The 20,366-nt window shown below is 39.2% G+C and overlaps 1 protein-coding gene across 3 annotated transcripts in view; it reads left to right on the top strand.

The window, feature by feature from the left end:
• The first annotated feature begins 4,039 nt into the window (after nt 1-4,039).
• DICER1 (dicer 1, ribonuclease III) overlaps nt 4,040-20,366 on the top strand; it is a 63,345-nt gene continuing 47,018 nt past the window's right edge. For 2 of the 3 annotated variants that reach the window (XM_077180651.1, XM_077180649.1), the window contains exon 1: nt 4,190-4,347. The gene's annotated coding sequence lies outside the window, so the exon portion shown is untranslated. Of the gene's footprint in view, nt 4,127-4,189; nt 4,348-20,366 lie in introns of those variants that run through there. The other variant, XM_077180650.1, reaches the window with a different exon arrangement.

Raw genomic sequence — 20,366 nt, 5'->3', positions numbered from 1 at the left:
TAGCTCCATCTGCTGTAAATAATTTGAATTGATTATTTTTCATTTCTTTTTTATGGTTGCTCTGTACCTTGGGGAACAGATTTATCACTCTGCTGATCTGTATTTTCTGCATGTTAACAAGAATCGACATACATATAGATTTATACATAGTAAAGTGGTATTTCTTGGTTCTCTGGCATAAATGAGCATTAAAAAGGGTATATCTCAAGGACATTAGGAACTTCTGTTAACTGTTGTATGGCAGATCTTTTGCATTGTGCCATTGCAGCTACTTGTGAAACTACTCCCTTCTTTCATCAGATGAAGTCCCAGGTGACTGGAAAAAGGAAACCCTGCACCCATTTTTAGAAAAGGCAGAAAGGAAGAGCCTTTCCCCCTTGCTCCTCTAGTTCCCTGCTGGCACAAACCTGAAAGGAAACAGTGCAGGGCTCAGTTCTTCACAGGCTAACATCATCAGTAAACCTGAGCAAAACTTTTCCTTCTTGCTGCTCATGTTCAGGAGATGTTTTTTGTCACACCAAAATCTTCTGTGACTCCCTCCTTTTTCTACTTTTGAAGTATTTCTAAATTTATAGGAAAAATTAATCACAGCATCCAAACCCATTGTAGGTTTGATGGCATCAAAAAAAGCCAAAAATTATTTCTAGAGGACTTGGGAGCCAATTTTGGTTTAAAAATATTCTCTCTTTGTGAGGCATTCCAGAACAGCTAACAGAATTCAAAGCTCAGAGTTGAATACAAATCTTGCAGTTGACAAATTTTGTTCTCCATCATTTTTTGGCCACTGGTGGCTATAGGGGGTCAAAAATTGATTTCTTTCCTAACAGAACATTTCTTTTTCTCCATCCTTCTTCCTTACCAGTGATTTAAATTTGTTTAGTTTCTTTAGTGATGTGTCACTGTGATAGACATATTCTAGAGACTATAAGTAGAAGATGATGGAGGAGATCATCAGTCTGAAGAAATCCAAGGAAAAAGCAGGGAACTTTGCCTGGGAAATGTTGCCAGGAGACAGAGGAGTCCGTTTCCAAATGATGTCAGCTCATATCCTCATGTCAGTAATTTAAAGAGGTAAAAAAAGAAAATATTACTGAAGTTTCTCTTGCACTAAGGAAAATATCCCTGGAATTACAAAGTCTGGGTCACTGAAGTGGGAAAGCATGCCAATTTTTTTTTAATGCATTCTAGGGTGAGACAAAGATTCATGCAACCTAACACCTTGTTAGAATCTAAGCTTCAGGTTTAGAAATGGAATCTTCTTTCTTTCTTCCAACTTCCTTCTCTATAATCATACCTGCAGCTTTTTCTCATAATACGTTGCAGGTGTTATAATTAGCACCGTGGTTTAAAACGTTTTCAACTGCTCTTTCCAGCAGTGATTCACAGCCATGAGCTGGAAAACCTGGTAGCCAGACTGGGGGCTTCTTGAGAGGAAAGCCCCAGGGAAAAATTTCCCAAGTGGAGTGCAGAATAGACACATCCTTTCCTGGCCAGAAACTAGAATGCAACACTTGGGCATGTACTGCCTTGGCAACTGGCAGCTTGTGCCAAAGTGCCTCACTGCAGCAGGGTGTGACAGGAGGCCAGAGGGCACCGTGGCTGGTACCAGCAGCAGGGAACAACAGAGGTCACCATTGTCTGGCAGGAAGGAATCTCTCCAGAGGCCATTTTAGACCCTGACGTGAGTGGAGCTGAAATGCCTGGTTTCCACCAGCGTGATTGGAGAGTTCTGTAGCATGAACAAAGACAATTCATTGTGACAAAGTGATTTTTAATGTCAGTTTTCCTCTTTTCTAACCCAAACAGAATCTTGCTTTAATCTTAGTCAATAGAAAAAAAAAAAAAACAGAAAAGCCTCCACTCCCCATCCATTACTAATTTTTTTTTTAAAGGGAGATAAACGTCTCTATTTTCTTGTTGTCTAACAACAGTTACCCCATAGAGTAAATATCAGTATTTATAGTACTAAAGATATGGGGAAGGCTGTTACTTGGTACATTGTAACTTATTCTTTTCCAGATTTTAATAATTGGGCAGTGTGTCCTTTTCATCCCACAGCCTGTTTGTTTTGTTTTTATGGTTAGTTGTGTGGTTTTTTACCGAACTCTGATGCCAACCAGTTTGAAATATGTGGAATTTTTCAGTTGCATCTCACATTGACGAGTTCATCTCACTTTAAACATCTTTGTAAGGAATTTGTTAAATAACATAAAAGATAAAAAACATAAATTTTTAATTTGGGGTTAAGCTCTGAGGGTCAGGTCTGATTACCCAAATATATGACATCAAATATCTGTTTCTTAGAATAGAGAGAAGGAAGTGGGGACAGGATTGTAAGGAACAGCACAGATTGTATCCTGTGCTTTTATATCAAAAACTCCTGTCAGCCAGCAGGCTCAAGGGGGAAATACCTGTGGAGAAAGACACCCAATTTTATAAGAAAATAACTTCCAGAATTCTCCTGGTATTTGTCTATTTTGTTTTCTAAGTATTCTGCTTGCTTTTTCTTTGAACCTACTTGAAATGGATAAAATTCATTATTTAACCATGGCCTGCACTAAGGAGGGTTTCTTTCTGCTCTATTTCATGTTAGAAGGAATCAAGAATGCCAATTTCCTTCAGTACTTCAGCTAAAATTGGAAAAATAGACCCATATGCTCTGACAGTTCCCACTGGATAAGACTGAACAGCTGCTCTTCTTCCTCAGCTTTTGTCATGGGATATAATTATTCTTCCATCCATAAAAAAACAGAAGGACGCCCTTTCAATCCTATAAAAATACCCAGTACTGTAACATTTAACAACAGAATGGCAGGCATTTGAGAAGTTGTGCTCTAAACAGCAGCAGAGGTTTGTGCCAAGAAAATACTTAATTTGGTAATACCCCAGGCCTCTAGATCACTTTGAATCTGAAGTAATTTTACTCGGATTGTTTTAAATGAACCTTAGGAGTGCTCTAGTCAGCTTTATTTTTCATACTGATTTTGCAGGCATAGCTGTGTTAAAATGGTGTTACAATGGCAAGTCCCTGGTAGAGAGCAGATGGAAGGAGGAAGCTGGACATCCAGTGATAGATCTTCCAGTGAAAACACACTGCCTTCCACACAACTTACAAGGGCAGTGGCTGGCCGGAAGTAGCATCGCATTTATGGTCATCTTCTTTATCAGGCACCAAGGTCGATCACCATCCAGTCCTTATGCAAGCACATGAGATCACAGGAGACTCTCACTTGGTCCCCTGGCTTAACACAAACGTAACTCATTCACCTCTGCCTGAAGGGTTTTGCTGGTGGCAAAACCTTACCCTACACCAGCTGTTTAATTCCAGATATTTCAGGGAACTTCTAAAAATATTTAGTAGCAACATCTACTAGATCAATGGAGTGTTGCCAAAGTACTGGAACAAGACCAGTGCTCCAGCCAGGCAACAATCTGCCTCACGCAGTGACAGAAGGAGATGCTGCCTTGGGAGCCCGCACAACCCAACCACCTTCAGCTGTCCTTTCTTCTTCCACCTTCTGGGCCCTGCACCAGCAAGGACTGAAGGCTCCCCAGGGGAAAAGTGCCTGGGCAGGGAGGTGACCTCTTATGGAAATGGCCACCAGTGTGTGGAAAGGTGGGATTTTTGATAGAGAGCAGCTCAGCGCTGCTGAGGGAGAGATCACCAAAAGGGATCACCTTTTTCCCCTAGGGCCTGCCATGCGATAGAACAACCCCATTCCCCCAGATCCGGCACTCCATGACCCTCAGTGGCACAAGGAGCGAAGGCCGGGGCCTCGGCCTCTCTCCCAAGATGGCGGGCGCCGCCCTCGCCTCAGCACCCCCGCGCGCCCCCCGCCCCAGCGCACGAGACCCGCCCGCCGCGGGCATGGCCGAGCGCCCGCTCCGCTCCGCTCCGCCGGGGGAGGGGCGGGAGCACGCACGCACGTGAGCGCCCGCGGCTCTCCGGCAGTCGCTGTATCCCGCCCTCCCATTGGCCGCCTGGCGAACCTTTCACCTTTTACCCGGCTGCGGCCGCCAATCGTCTGCTTCCTCTCATAGCGTGCGGGGATGCGGAGCGTGCGGACTGCGCAGGGCGGAATTCTCGGAGCGGGGTTGCGCCGCGGGCGCTGGGCGGCCCCCGTTGGTACGGGCGGGAGGGGCGGGGGCGGCGCTCCGTTTGCGTAGCGCCGGCCGTAGCGCAGGGGCAAGGGAGGGAGGGGGAGGCCGTCCCGGGCCCAGGTGAATGGAGGGACCTGACAGCTGCGGGGACTGAGGCGGCGGCGGCGGGGAAATGGCGGCGGCGGGAGCACAATGAGACGCGGCCTGTAGTAGGGAGAAGCGCCGGGCTGGGTCCGGTCCGAGCAGGTAGGAGATGGCGCGCCGGGAGCTGCATGGCGGCCGAGCGCGGGTGTGTCGCGCCCGCTGGCCGCAGCTCCCGCGGCCCCGGCGCCGCCGCCAGCGGGGTGGGATGGCGGCAGCCCGTCCCTCCCGGGGCCCGGACAGTGCTGCCCCGCCTCCGCCCCAGCGGCCGCCCGCGCCCGGGCCCCGCGATCGGCCTGGGCAGCTCCCCCGGCGCCGGCGGGGCCCGCACGGCCGGGCCTTGCTGCGGCCCCGCTCGGCTTTGTCTGTGAGCGGCGCCCCCCGGGCAGCCGCGCCGGACTCTCCCGGGGGCTCCGGGCCCTCCTGCCGTGTCCAGGAAAAAGCACTGGCGGGTAGTGAAGGAGTTTAAACGCAGCAGTGCTGATGTTAAAGGCGGTATAAAAACGTCTTGGTTCTTCTTTGCTTCCTTTCCATCCTTCTCCAGGGTAAATTAAGACAGCCTGATTAAAGGCAGACCTTCTGCTGTGTGAATGTGTGTTGAAAAGTGAAAGGTTAAAAGACACATATTTTTGCACAGGACTTCGTTGCTGTGTTAGGTAATATAGATGTAGCCCGCATGAGTAGAAAATAGGGGGTGATAATCATCTGACAAAAAAAAAAAGTACTTTTTGTGTTCATTCTGCTTAATCAGAAATTAGCGTTCAATAAAAGTGACTCTCAAAGTGAACAGTGAATCTCGGTTAACTGCTAACAGTCCAGAAGATGTTTGGCACTTCAGATCAGCTTTGAAGTATTTTTGATGTTAAGATTTTGGTCTTCAAGTTAGGCGGTTGGCTCAAGTGGTGAAAGTCTGTAGGTTGGAACATTGTCTTGCGATTTCTTTCCGTAAACGTGGTAATCAAAACAGTTACCTTTGCAGACCCTCAGTTTGCCGTGTTTTACTGTGTTTTATGTATTTTCTTTAAATAAGCCACTCTGGATGCTCTGCTGGAATGCTGACTGCACGTGCGTGTTCTGTAGGTGGGGGTGGTGCTTGTTTTAGCAAGTTCATACAGACACTATCTGAAATTCATTTCATAACTGTTTTCCTAAGTTCTCTCTTAAGAGAGTCTTTATTTACTGTCTATCTCCACACTGTGGTCCATGAGCTTTGAAGATGTTACTAGCAGTTTTCAGGTGGTGGAAGGTGCTTTTTTTACGTGTTTAGTAATTGGATTGTTACTTTATTAATTGGTAGGGCTAAAAATATGTATATATTTGTTCAGAAGTGTTGACCCTGAATTAGTTACTGCTGTTCTTCAAAGCATCCTGATGATACAGTTCTGTGAAAGAGGCAGGTCAGTACTTGGCAGCCACAAAGCAATTCATACAAGATTTAGCAATTAATTGAGAAGGCAGTGACATCAGTATGTGATTGTATAAACCTGTTCTCAGTCTATATGTTTAATATTAAATGCAGTTAGGGTATTTCCTCTTTATCTCTCTTCTACTTTAGAAAGGTTGTATTAGGCTAGGAATAGTGTAGATGGAAAATTGACTAGGGCTTTTCACATGAGGAAGGACATACCAGTGAAGGGATAACAAACATCACAAAGGGAGTCATGAAGAAAGTAGAAGAGGGAGGTGTTGATTGTTTGCTTGTTTCTCCTGTTTTTGAAGGATTTCTGTATCCTACAGACTGAACACAAATGTGATACTCCTTTACACTCTGTGTAAGTGACAGACGTGGTGCATCAGTCTATTTGGAATGCCAGAAGTTTACCTGACAATTGAAACAATTAATTTGTAGTGAAATTCATCCCAGGCTCTAAAAAGGAGAGTATCTTTTCAGTCTTGGCAAACACCAAGGTGGCTGGTCCATGGAAGGTACTTCTGCCTGCCCTGAAATTACACAGCTCCACACATGTCCTCCACGGGTTACTGGTAGGGGGAAGGCAACCAAGCTGTTTTGTCTATTATATTACACTGATGTTTTTCTAGAAGTTATACTTTTTTCTTTCTTTCTTTTTAAAAATACATTGTAGCATACAAATGGAAAAAACCTAAAACCTGCAGTTCAAAAACAGATGTATTTTCATGTTTGTGGGTTTTTTTTTTGTAGACAATACATGTTTCTCCTTTCCCACCTCAAAGATGTGCAAAGTACTTTGTCACGTTTTCAGCAAAGTGTATGGATTTGCCTCAGCACAGGTGCTCAGAGTCTATCTGCTCGACCCATGCTGGCTTTCAGTATGAACTTACTAAAGGTGCATTGATCTGTACTGAATGCAAATTACTGCAAAACCAAATGAAAACACATGCATTGTTAAAAGAGCAAGGAGTTATTTAGCAAAATGGCTAAAATAGTTGAAATAATTTGATTTCTCTTCAGATAAGCTCTAGAACAAGAATTCAGGAAGATTTTGGAAAGGATTCTAGGGCATTAGGGTCGATGAGCATTACAGTAAGTGCAAAGACTACAAACAGGTTTTTTTTATTTTGGGGCATAGGTTAATATATTGATACCAAAGGCGTTTTTGCCTTTTTTTCTTTTATATATTCTCTATATTCTTCACATATATATTTGTAGCTCTGTAGCCTGTTATTGTATTTGTAGCTAGCATTTTACCTACTCCATTGGACAGAAAGACAAAAGAAATTCCCCAGCGGCACCAAGCCCTGAGGGTCCAAGGTTAGGTCCTCCATGAACTGTGGTCAAAATGACTTCTCCAGACACATTTTTATGAACAAAGTTTAGTTATTTTCCTAGGGGGGAGTTTCAGAAAAGGGTAGAACCAGGGGAGAATTACCTCATCACCTATGTCTCTAATTGGGGATTCTTGTAAGTTATGCTGATTTCTAAACATAGAAAAATTGTATCTGCTTTATTTTATGTGTGCATCTTTGGCACTTTTCATCCAGCGTGTTACGCACCATAAGGATCCTTGTAAAGGTAACCCCTTTTTATCACCTGTGTCTGGTTTGTGATTTTTGGGGCCAGTGAAAAGGCATCACTATCAGGCAGCAAGTAGAACTTCAGAACATTCTGAGATAAATTGTTCTGTTGTCCATAATTTTCTCTGACCTTTTTCCCTCTCATGTAGGTAACACAAACTAGGGAGTATGCTGAGCATGATAGGTTGTTGGCAGAACAGCAAGGTGGCTCCTATGTCCCAGTGCCCGACTGTAACCAACCACTGACCGTCACCTTCATGTGTTCAAATAAATTCTTCAGACTGATAGAAGTTTGGTTTTATTTATATAGATATTTTCAGGAAGTGCTACTTTTAAAGAAAGTAAAAGTATAATTAGAGTGTTCTGCAAAACAGGAGCTTCTGTAAAATGTTTGGAATGTGCTTTTAGAATGCTATGTCCTGAAGGCTAAGAATAGTTGGAGTAGATCAGAAAGCATGATTTTGCTTTCCACCTTCCTGACATCTATTTTTTCATCCTTTAGCCTTTTTTGAGTACCATATGTATTGTGATAAACCAGAAGAGAAGAAACTTGTTATATAGTAAAAACTAAAAGTTCATTTTTTAGCTGAAGTTACAGTCTTCTTTGACATTTCAAGTTTTGGTGTTTAAACTGTATTGACTGGGGGTATGGTGGCTTTAGGACTGTTACTAAAATAAACATTCTAAAAGACTTAATCTAGAGAACAAAGTAGTGCCCACTTTAATGTGGACCATATAATAATATTAGGTAAACTCTTGGTTTTGATAGTTCTTGCATGCTTATCTAGTAACATAATGCATGTTGAGTAGTATATTTGTAATTCCCTTGTTATTTCTGCTCTGTATTGCAGACTGCATTAATTAAATCAGTTTTCCATTATATTTGTTACCTTCAAAATCATACAGTCATGAAACTGAGAACTGAAACTCGTGTCAAGGAATTTACTTGCTTTGTTGCACAGCTGGAGGTGTTGAAAGGCTGTTCTCTGATGGGAGAGAAGAAAGGGCAATATTTTCCAGTTTCTCCTGTTGTAAATACTCCTGGATCTAAGAGACTTCAGTGCTGCTTGTTGTGGTCCTTCCTTAAAGTGCAATACACTTGCCAGTTTGTGATCTGTGTTTTGGTTGGCATGGGTGTTACTAGTGAGTTCCTTCTTACCAAGACAGAAAATCAAGAGTTCTCTCTTGATCTTTGGTAGTAGAAAATCTTGATTTGCTGTGCTTTCTTCTCTTTATGTCAGTGACTCAGTACTTCTGTGATGTAAGCTGGCAGGATCAGTTTCTGCCCATGTTTTAAATATTCTGTTATTCTTCATAAAGGATTCATTCCTTTGGGTTCATTGAATGAGTGTGAGAGATCTGAGAAGCACCAGGGTGGTTTCTGACTTGAAGGATTGGTTGCTGGAAACAGGTGGTCAGTTTGGGACTGACCCAAGCTGGCCTTGGGATTTCTTTGTTTGTTTTAAATATCAGTATCATTGTGTTTTTTTCATTTGTGTAAATGCACACACAAACATAAAAAAAACCCCGACCCCAAATGCATGTTTGAACCAACACCTTATTGCCAGTTATTAAAACCTGATTTCTGGTGCCTGTGTCTTCTTTTGGATTCTGATTCTTGATAATTTGTCAAGCCATGTAGCAGACTTTTCCTCAGCTGAGATGCTAGTAAGTAGCTGGGTAGCAGTAAAGAAATTGGTCTTAAATATAAGAATTTAGGGATTCTATTTTTGAAAACTGAATTGGAGTTTTAGACCTGTCCACTTACTGATTGCATAAATCCCTTTTTCTTAGGAAGCGAGGTAAATACATTTTGCTTTTTAAAATTTTTTTTTTTTTATTCCACTGAGGTGATTTAGCTATGCAAGCATGTCTGGGCTGGCTACCTTTGCAATTCATGTTTCTCTTTCGTTTGCAAAGTCTCCTTGGTTTCTGATCTAGACCAAATTCTTTACAGCTTTCTTTGAACTGTTACTGGCCTTTTATGATCTTTCTGCTCTATATTTTTTTGTTCAAGCAGAAATGAATGAAAAAGGCTTAGCTATCTAAAGGTGAAGTTTCCTTGTAGTTTGTAGTAAAAACTTCTACAGGTGGTCTGAATTCTAGACAGCACTCGAACCATAGAAGACCTAACTTCTCTCACTAAATTTTGGCAAGTTAATTCAGGTATTTTTGTTTTCAGCTCCTCTTTTGCATTTAACTTTCAAGTGCATAAATAAAAGGCATTTTTCAGATATTTATATTCTGCATACCTTAAAACATTTAAATGTATTGAATATGATCTACTAACTGGGGTTTTATGAATTAATAATATTAATTTATAGTATATCTTCTTTATCCAGGATATTAGTGTCTGGGATCAATCTTAAGTAAGACTTTTAATTCCTCACTGAAGCTGTGTCTTTCTGAGCAGGCAAACTTGTTCTTTGCTATATCTTCATGGTCAATGGCTCCCAGGCTTTGTTTTTGGAAGAAGACACAAAATGAATGTGCTTACAGTACAAGCAAAAGTCTGGTCAGTTTTTTTTAGTGACCCACAACGTTTGCCATCTTTCAACTAAAGTTAAATGCCCATATTGTCAACTTGCTACATAACAGAGGTCATATCCCTTCTTAACAACTTTAAAATTTGTTTTGGGGCAAAAAATCTATGCTTCTCCCTTTGCCCCCAGCTATTGAAGATAATTTTTCATGGTTCTTGCTGTCTAACATAGTGCTATCTCAATGACCTCCAAGACTGTAGAAGCTAAATTACTATTGGAGATAGATAATGAGCATAAAAAAGTATACTGCTTGTTAAAACAAAAATACCCCAAACAAGCACACATGTAAACCTCTGTTTCTGGTGTGTGTTTTTTGAGTCATCAGGATGATGTGTGTGGTCTTGTCATTTGTTCTTCTTGCTGCTTATACTTGGTGTTGGTGTGAAACAAAGTAAGAGGAAATTTGGAATATGAATGTTTTCTACTAGTTTAATGAACAGAATCAGCGTGAATGGCAGAGACTGTAAGGGGAAAGTGACAGAAGCTTGTTACTTAGAGCCATGGGGTTATCTTTGTATCTTTTTCATTATTTCCACAGTTACTGCCAGCAAGGTCTCAGGGACAGCCTCACAATTTTTTACAACTTGTAAAAAACACGTGTGAGGAAAGTTTTTCTTCTTGTTTCTAAAGAATATTGAACTCTAAAGAAAGATAGCAAGCTGTGAGTGATAGGGCAACAAGAAACTGTCTATATACTTTCAAAGATTATAAATCAAAAAATAAACACGTATCCAGGTATTTCCAGAAATGTATACCTAGTATATCCATAGGTTTATGTAGTGAATAGATAAGTTGATTTGTTTACTGTGCAATCAGTCACAAAGGCTCTGAGTTAATTAAATCTTCCACTACAGAAGTGTGGCTGTACCACCTACTGAGGGATTTGAAAGCAATGGGTTTGAGGCATGATGGGTGATGAAGCTCTGGAGGAGAAAGTGTGTAGGTTTTAGGAAAGTAATGCGTTTTTATCTTCAAGTATTTAATTGAAAAAAGGATTGGAAGAATGCCAAAGACATTTATGAACTCCCTGAGTCTTTGAAAGACGTATGATCAACTTCCAGGAGATGAGCAGTTTTCCCTGTTGTAATCTTTGCATAGTTAATGCTTTGCTGTGTTGAAGTTAAGAAGTTAAACCTGCCTTGATTAATAGTAAGTTATCTGGAAAATGGTCTTGTAATGACTATGTGTTGCCTAAACTGAGTACAGGATGAGTTTTTAGTGACAAAATTCGTGATTTGTTGAAACTGTCTACTGACCAGTTGTTATCTCAGCTGAGCTGATCTGCAAGGAATTATTGGACAATTTTGGGGCATGTAGTGACTGGCATAATGATGAAGCAGGTGCTGATCTCTGGCAGGCATTTGGAGTAGTATGCCACTAATGCATACATTGCCAGCTAATAGGAGTTGTTAAAACCCTTTATCGGTTCATCCCTTTACTGCAGTCTGCTGCCTGTAGGTGTTTCCTCTGGCACCATTTAAATAAGTTTGGACCACACAGGAAGAAGTTTTGGGGTTGGAATTTTTACTGATCTCTGTAACACAGTTCAGCAGCAGTTGGCAATAGAGAAAAGAAGCTGGTGTCTGATTTTAAATTGCACAGTCAAAAACCTGTTGAATCCAGTTTCCTTGTTTTCTGTAATGAAGGTGTTCAAGTGGCTGTCAAAGTGGATGACAATCTCCTCCTCATGGCAGCTCTAATACTCCTCTGATCCATATCAACTTACTTAATTCAGCTTGCTGTGCCAGTAGAAAACTTGCCTAGGTCAAGGAATAAAAATACCACTTGGTTATATTGTCCTGAGCTATTTTTCTCTCACGAAGTCAGACAAGTGTCAAAGCTGTTAGAGAAGGGAAGGAGCAGTGACAGTAGAGTTCCTTCACCGAGCACTAGGTTGTCATCAGATTGGATCTACACTCTCATGAAAACTAATCTCAAACTACTACTTCTCACCAATTAATGGAAATAATTGTTCCATGTTTTTCTTGACTTTATACTTTCTCACTTACTGTTAATAGCTGCTGTTATAAACAAGTGTGTTATGACAGTACTTTTGTGGATTTGTGCATGAAAATCAGTTGTGGTAAATCCAGGATAGGCACAAAGTGAGCTATGAAAATTAAATTAAAAAAATAGTTGGATTTAACAACACTTCTTTAGCAAGTACTGTTCTGAGATATGAACAACTTTTTAATAAAAGTAATTATAATCAGTGCAGTAATCAAGATGGAAGACTTAACAAGACTAATTCATCTAAGGAACAATTTATTCTGTGTGATTTCTTTCATTCTGTTACGGTCTGACTCAGCTGTGGTCACAGATGACTTGGAAACAGTTGTGGGGGCAGCAGGTAGATGGAGGAGAGGGTGAGAGTGATGCTTTGGGGGTGTAACAGTGTTTGTACTAAATGCATGGTAAGCTGTGACCAGGAAGCCTTTATTATACAGTGTTTTGTCTTGCTGCTGAGTGGAAATGAAAAAGAAAGGGATAAAATGAAAAGAATCTTTCCTGTGCTTTGTTTACATCAGGAATTTATTTCTTCTCTGATTGTTTTGGAAACATTTGTACAACCAGCTGCAGATTTTTATAAGCATATTTGAGGAAGTAAAAGTGAAATACCGATCTGGTGAAATGATGGGATGTAAAACCTCTGCACATGCCACATGCTTAATCCTACTAAAAGAGGAGTAATAAGGTCACTCTTCTCAGTGACAGCTTGCTCATAAGGATTTAAGGCACTCTTCCTTTTCAATGTACTTCCTTGCTTTAGTTGATTAGTCTCAGTTTCTCTAACGTCTTGTCTGTGCAACAAGGTCAAACTTAATTTTTAACTTAAAAATCTCATACCTTTAAAATTTTATTTCAAAACTACTTTCCTATTGCAAGTCTTAGAAGCCTAGCTGTTGGTTTTTGGGATTTTTTTTTTTTTGCTTTAGTGGTTTGGGTTTTTTTTTTTTTCACCAGTCTTAGTATGTATTTGAAGTAGCTTGAATTGTAAATTAGGAAATTATGAAAAAGGTAATTTCTTAAAATCATTAGTTAAAGAGAAGTGAGAGACTTCCTGTTCAGTGTTGAGAAAGCAGTGCTGAGGAAGAAGAGAGAAATCTCCATTGAAAGTTAGGCATGTAATCTGCTTAAGTCATTCTGGAAGTCATCAATTATCTGCCTCTTTAGGCATCTTAATGCATCTATGTATGCCTACTCAAATAAGCTGCTCATTAGCTGATGAAAGCAAATGATTAGTCAATGAAATTGAAAGTCAATTGTATTTAAATATTTATTCTGAATAATTTCAACTTTTATTATTATAAATGTGGTATAAATTTGCATTAATTGAGTTAGAAATTCTTTCCAAATACACTGGAGTATGCAGGGGGAAAGTTGTTCTACATAGTTCAGTATAACAATGAATAAGGATAACGGTGTGATTGCTGCAATGTTGATGGCTGGGATGCTATTCTTCTTCTTAGTCAGATGCCTGTGTTGTGAATCAGCCTAACGATATCAATATGGATGCAGTCATTTCTAAGGAAAACTGTAAAAACAATGTAAGTTCCCAACTAATAGGGTAGTTTTGTAATAACCCTAGATTTAAGCTTTCCTAGTATAAATCTGGGATGCTTACCAGTATGCATGAAAATTGGGGATGTTAATACCTCTGATTTAATTGGACTTGCTGTATTGACATGTTAATGGTGGAGTAATTAACTTTAAAATGCTTGATTATTCCTTCTTGATAAAAAAAATTATTTGGTATATAAAGAGTTATAGTAAGGTTTTGGGGTTTTTTGTTTGTTTTTTTCTTTTTTTTAAATCTGAAGTATCTCTGCTTTTCCAAATCTTTGATTGCATTCATGTCTTTTTTTGTTTGCTTCTAGAATATTGCACCTTTCCTTTGATTCCCTCATAACTAATTCAAGTTCTTAGTCGCTTGCATGCTCCCAGTATTTCTTCTGATCCATCCAGTCTGACTGTGTGTTCGTTACCGCTGCCCTTCACTTCTGTGCTGCTTCATGGATGTCTTCAGAGAGTCTGGGCTTGACTGATCTCTGGAGAAGCATAGTCTGACCTGCTGGAATTGGTCATCTGCAGGGTACTGTGAGAATAAATGTGGCTAAGAAAGTACTCTTAATGCAGTACTCATCATTAAGTGGAAGAATTGATGCATGTGCAGAGCTGCCCAGACTGGAGGAGTGATACAGTGATAACTGTGTGAGTTGGTATGTGAATTTGAATTTTGTTTCCCCCATTCCAAATGGAGGAGATGTGTTCTACTGCTTATCTGATTCTTCCATCCTTTCAGGTCATTCCTTGTCAGTCACCAGGGTTGTACCTGCCAGGCTGTTACTGTGTTCTTCTGGTAGGTCTTAATATATCCAAAGTAGAAGCTGAGCACAGCAGCAGCAGAAAGGGGAGGTAGTCCAGGCTCTGCCAATGCAGCTGCTAGTCAGCCTCACAGAATTTGGCTGCATTTTTTTTCCTGAAAATTGAGAACTATTGAATTAAGAAAACACCTCAGAGGTTTTGCTCATAGTTGCTTGATGTTGCTACTTAATGTTGCTGCAATCAAGCTGCTGTACTTCTGGTAATTAGATGATACCAGGCATAATAACTGGTGGTTTGGCAACATCAATGCAAACTACAGCTAATGTGGTAAGAACAGGAAGGAATTCTTTCTTTCACTTTGTATTTTCTGGTTTTTAATAACCAGGATTTGTGGAGCCAGTAATCCTGAATACAGCAAAATCTGCACTGTTGTTTATGATAGGAGTCTCTACTCAAACTTGTATGTTTGTGTTCTGCTCTGAAAACGCAGTTCACAGCTGACTGAATGACAGGACTGTCTGTTAATATGACAAAAGAAAGGAACTCTCTTCAACTAATGGTTGTGGACTAGGGTCGTGTATGTATGTGTATCTTTTTTAATGTAATATTGTGTCAATAATACATTGACACAATATTACATTAAACAGGGACTGGAATTGAAACGACTTTAGGAATATATTAATTTTGAGTTGTGCTTAGCAGAAGAGTTAATTGACAGGTTTAGTACTATATTAACTTCGTTATATTGCTTCCAGAACCCAACATAGTGTCAGAAACCTTCAGTTGCACTATTTACAGGGATTTAACTCCTTTAAAACATTATTTCTCAGGCCTGAGTAGTTTTAGATAATAATATAAAAAATGGAATTGACAATAATTTAGTTTCTCTTTCCTTCTAAATTGACTCTATAATCATTAAATGAGTATTCAGTAAATAGTATGTCCAGTATTTACAACTGCTTTAATGTCTGGAGCGATCCTGTCATTTGCATATCTGGGAATGCTTTTGTATATATGCAGGAATAGTTCTCACTCCATTCTGGAAAATTAAAGGTAAAAAGTTTTCTCCACCTTCATGCCTCCCAAACTTTTTTTTTTTAATGATTGCTGTAGCAAAGCAGCTTATTTCAGGTTTTAGAGCTTTTGTTAGCATTCAATGAGCAGGAACAACTTATATATTTTTTTTTAACCCACATAATTAAGAGTATCCATCACTACATGGTATTAGCAGACCTAATGTAGAAAATTGGATTAATACTGCACTGAACTGTAATCTACATTTGGCATAAGGGAAGGATACCTACAATATACATTCAGAGAACTCTCTCAAGGACACCTATTTTCTCAATTTATTCTTTTTTGTCTTGAATTTGTTCTGCTACTGTGCAAGATTGATGGATGAATCAGGGATGGGTCTGTTTTCTGATTTGGATCTCTGCACTGCAAGGTTTAGTGGTGCTTAGTTGCAGCAGGATTGGAGCTAAGGGACCTTTATGAACTGGTTAAACCACCTCCTCTGTTAGCAGTGAAGTATGTTTGACATTGTTCCAGCTTTCATGGTTGATCACAACATGAAAAGCTTTCCAAGAAGGAAAGAAAATATTTACACACCTCTGACCCCACATATTGGGGAAAAGAAACTGTCCACATTGCATTTTGTAGATCTTAAATATTTTTATTTTTCAAATTCAGTTAGGATTCCATGTTTACTCCTAAACCTAAGAATTTGATTTAAGGCATTTATTAAAAAAGAAGCTTTAATTGAAGATGAAAACCTTTGGAGTTACTTAGCACAAGAGGAAGTCCTCAAGTCTGTACAAATCATTCCAGTTTTTCCTACCAATAGCTCAGGACTGACAGTACACAGAACAAACATGTCTTATCTTGTAGGTATTTTTTACCACTTTACCTTAAATAAGGGCTTCAGCTCTTCTGTCACTACCTTTTTGCCAAGTAAATTGTTGAATATTTTTCATTCAGTTTCAGTATTCTGTCAGTTGTTTTGGAAGGTCAACAGTGCTCCAGATAACCTGTGGTATGAAATTGCTACATGAGGCTTGAAGCATTGTACTGGTAAAATGTAATATTTATGGCTTCTCACCACTTTTGAACCCCAGCCAGTGTGCAAATGTTTGCTTTATTGGACAATATTGAAAAATAAAGATTGCATTAAAAGATAAAAGCTGTTAATTGATAAGATCTGCTGAAGTCTTATCTTAGTCTAACTGTAAAGAATGTGAAGGACTGCTCATGTTCTAGTCTAAGTGTATGTATTTACATAGAGGGAAATAACTATAGCTTCTCCACTTTGGAATTGAGTCACATCATTTTACATGATGCACATTTATTCTGCTCGTGTCTTGTGTGAGAGCCCTTGCAACACTCTTGGTTTGCCACAGAGCATTTTCATAGGATTGTAGAATTCCATATGATTTAGGGAAAAGACCCCTAAAATTCAGCTATTAATGTAAGACTGTCCAGTCCACCCAAAACCATGTCCCTAAGTGCCACACCTACACATTTCATTAAACACCTCCAGGGGTGTTGACTCAACCTGGTTAGCATCTTCACCTTTACTTTACTTTACCATATTCTTACATATTCCAAAAGAAAAACAAAGACAAGCTGAACAAGAAGCAAACAAAACAAAAATAACAACCTAATGGGCCTATGGAAATGTCTTGAAAGTTAATTCACATATTTTCCTTCAATAAAATAATCAAGTATGTTTTTTGGTTGTTGTGGGGTTTTTTTCACTCTGATGAATTCTCAACAGCTGAGGAGCTTTGAATGTCTTCTAAATTTGGGAGGGAAAAAGGTTTCTTTGTACTACATATTTTTATTAATTTAATACTGACTTCATCCCAGCTTCACATTAAAGAAAATTTTAGTAGTGTGCCTACAAGTTCACTTCAGGGAAAGGCCACGTGAAGCCCAGTAGTGTAACTGGTGAGAAGTTGTTCTTTTTTAGGATGAAATTGAAAACACCAGAGCAAAAACTGTGGAGTAAATAATGTGCTACCCAACATATAATACACATTTTAAGGTTGCACTAGGAAGAATTGGTTTGATTCACCATTGTGATAAATACTTTTTTGTTTTGTTGGTGTTTTTATTGAAACTAGGGCTAGAATTTGAACACTGGTTCTTGGGTTGTACATAAATTGACATGGCTGACTGCAGTAGATGTGATCGTTCATTTTAGAATTGGTGGAAGTTTTAGATTTACAATCCAAATTTCTGCTGGCCTTGCATCATACAATTAAGAACTTCAGAGAAAGCCTTTTGTAATGTAGGGAACTTGGTAATTTTGGATGTTGTGGCACAGTGGTAACAGTGAACTGTTGAATACCCCTGTTTTGAGGAGCTTGACTTTTAGCCCCATGCAGAGAAAGGGTTTATGTTTATGCAAATAATGGGATTGAAGTCTCCACATGGGGTTATATTCAGGGGGCAGCTGCTGCTTTTACTTATCCAAAGCAAGAATAATTAATGCTTTGGAACTGTACTTGCCTCACAGCTTGCCCCCAGATTGGGGAAGGGAGAAATCCCTGCTCTAATGTCTGCTTAATTGCCTTCCTGTAGAAAGACTAAGTGCCTGAAAAGCTTGAACATAACCTTTAAATTAACTAAACCATCACAAGTAAATAATTTGGTGCCCAAGTAAATGACCAAATGATAAATAAATTCACAGATATGGTCAGTTATCCCTACAAGTGATACTGATATTATAGTTACCCATAAATTAGAATCCACACATCGAGCTGCAATTTTCCTATGCAGCAAAAAACCCTCAAATATGTGGCATAATTCTAATTGCTGTTAAAATCAATACATGTGTTTCAGAGTGTTTGTATAGTTCAGATTTTTTTATATTTAGAGAGGTGTGTGTCCTGAGTATAATTTTTTTCCTGACTTCCATGAAGGCTTACGTCCTTGGCTGTCAAAGAATATTTTGCTTTCAAATTAATCTGAGGCAGTAGGGAGTTTGTATTATGGTTTCTGATGTAACTTTATTGTTTGTACCATAATAAACCAAAGAAAAATAGTTGAAATATTAAGTTGCTGAAATAACAAAAGGAGGAAAAGGATAAGTCCTGTTCTGTAGTCCTTCCCCCCTGCCCTCAACAACCAGCTGTGATTACAGAGGCAAGATGCTAGCCCAGATGTACTTTTTCTTCCCAATAATAAATGAAGTTTAGTTTTTACCTTACCCCCTAAAGATCATGCAGGACTTTGTTCCTGCTGGAATTCAGTTGTATTTGCCTAAGAATTATTCACTAAATAAACCATGTAATTTTTAAGAGTCCAGTTGCATAGAACTTACTGCAAAATAACTTCATTTTCAAGTTGTTAACAGTCTGCATAATGACTTAATTGCTCTAGTTGTTTAATTTCAAATTGTCAAAGATGTTGAAGAGCAAGAACATGGATAGTCTTTGATTCAGCCTGTTGCTTAGAGTGTGACAGCAGTGTTACACTGTAAACGTCATTTATCCTTTTTCTGACCCTCCTTTCTTAATAGCAAGTTAGGTATCATCTGAATGTGATTATTTTCAAGGACTGAATTACAATCCCATGAAATTAAAATAAAAGCTGTTGATATATTCTGTATTCTCTGATATGTTTGGATACTTGGTTTTTGCGTTAGTAGCGTTCCAGTAGCAAATAGCCAAGACACTTGAAGATCTTGGCTGAGATTGGCAGAAGTAGCTTGTGGTTGCTTGCAGATTTCTAGAGCGCTGGAGATTGCAGAAGTGCCTGCTGTGTCACTTCTTGGATGCTTCTCTTGATGTCTTTATAGGAACTGGTTTTTGTTTTTCTGTTAATGCTTTGAGTATTTATTGTGTTTGTGGTGTGTTTCGGAGGGGTGTCTGTGCTTATCTTAGAACTCTTTCCTTCTGCCTGTTCATAAAATATGTGAATGTTGAGCTCTTAAAATAAGTTGATATTTAAAAAAAGGGGAAGCCTTGCTGTTTCATAGAAGACATTGATATTCCTAAAAATTAGGTTTCTAAAATGTTGCTAATTTTTGCTTTTAATTTTTTTGCTTGTTTTTAACAAGACTCTCAGAAACTATAGAGCAAAATTAAACACACAGATATATATATGTGTGTATATATATGTATGTGTATATATAATTTATTTATATATTCTATAAAATTATAAAATATATCATATATAAAATATTATACATATATACTATCAACATATTATATATTATATATTACACTTAACATGTAATTATAATATACACTTAACATATAATTATATATATAATAAAATGATATATAAAATATTATATATAAATTATATATTCTATATAATTTCCTTTTTATGCCGTTTGAAGTACCGTGCCGGCTGTGGCTGCAGCACGGAGGATGTTGGCGCCGGGCAGCCCCGGCGGTGCCGCTGTCCCAGGGGCAGGTGCCCGTGGCCCGCCGGGGAAGGATCGCACCCGGCTTTGTCTGGGTGGGTGCAGCAGCGCCATTGAGATGTTAATGTGATAGACGCGGCTGTTTTGTGCTAGACCTTGACTGCATCTGAGGAATGTGGCCCGTCTGGTTTGAGGTTGGCATTCAAACGCCTGCTGTAACTACTGCCCTCCGATCGATTGATTCAAGCCCAGGTCTTGTGGCTTCCATGTGCCGAAGGAAGCGGTTGTGCTGGTGGAGAATTAGATTTATATACTTTCCTGGTTCTCAGATCTTACCTACTGGTCTCTGTGCTTTGTGTTTGCCATCTACGATTTGGCAGTAAAGTAAATTTGCTCTGTTAAGCCACACATGCGGCAGTAGCTTTACTGACAAAGGTTGAACCTTTCTTTCTGTTGGTGTTTGCTTTTTGCTGGGCTCTCCAAATGCTGCATTGTTCCCTTCAGCTTTACTTGCAAATATATAGAGAGTGGAGTATATTTCTATATTTTTATCGTGAACGTGGCAGTTTTCTGTTGTTAGGTTATTTTCTGGTTCAATGGAATATATATTCTGGTTCATGTTTAGAGGCAGTGAATAAATGAATAACCTAGACATAACAGGAACATGCTATAATAAATCTAAGTTCTACTTACTACATCTTAAAAGCAATTTGCTGTATTTTTTGCTGAAAATAAAGGATATATTTATGTATGCTGCAAGCACAAATTTTAAATGTAGCCCAGGGAATTCATTTTTTTGTCAGTCTATTTTGTACATGAATGCAGTATCCATCAGATTTTCTGTGCTGCATTCCTTTTGTATTCTTGTAAAATAAAATAACTGT

Source organism: Agelaius phoeniceus, chromosome 6 (assembly GCF_051311805.1).
Source record: "Agelaius phoeniceus isolate bAgePho1 chromosome 6, bAgePho1.hap1, whole genome shotgun sequence".
In the NCBI taxonomy this organism is placed as follows: Eukaryota; Metazoa; Chordata; class Aves; order Passeriformes; family Icteridae; genus Agelaius; species Agelaius phoeniceus.
This window is presented reverse-complemented; position numbering and strand designations above follow the sequence as displayed.